Genomic DNA, 633 nt, shown 5'->3' with positions numbered 1-633 from the left:
AGTTTGCGTTCTGTAGCACATCAATAAATTCTGTAGTGAAACTTTTTTTCTGGTGAACTACACTGTATTGCGAATACCGAAGCGTCTTTATCCGATAAAGATACTACGGTGTGGGAATGTGGTTATCTCCCAAGAAGTACCTGTATGCAGAGGCTTGTTTACAAAGTGATAACAGCAGCAAACTCGAGTATGCTAGAGTTTACATCCCACAGCTTTCTGTGATGTAAATGATGTCAACCATGCTCAAAGTTGCAGTAAGGATAGTTGTGCGAAAAATACGTGAATCAAATATGATAGGTCACAGAAAGATAGGAAAACGGTGTATCTTGGCTAATATAGGCTTATTCATTTCTTTGTTTAGATTGGGAAAATGATAATCCTGTACCAGCAGTTGACACTGAAACGCAACATTGCTGCAAATTGTAGATTTTCTGCCAGTGACAACTCTGCCATTCACTATGGACCATAGTGCACTCAGTAGTTTCTCCAGTAACTGCAAGACATGATTTTTGTGATTTTTAAAATTCAGTTTGCCACGGTAAATTGGGTTCGCTGTATTCCCACTCTTCTGATTCATCGTCAAACGTTAATTGAGCTGTTTAGTTCGTTCTTACCACAATATTCTACTCTAAT

The sequence above is a fragment of the Penaeus monodon genome, chromosome 21 (assembly GCF_015228065.2).
Source record: "Penaeus monodon isolate SGIC_2016 chromosome 21, NSTDA_Pmon_1, whole genome shotgun sequence".
In the NCBI taxonomy this organism is placed as follows: Eukaryota; Metazoa; Arthropoda; class Malacostraca; order Decapoda; family Penaeidae; genus Penaeus; species Penaeus monodon.
This window is presented reverse-complemented; position numbering follows the sequence as displayed.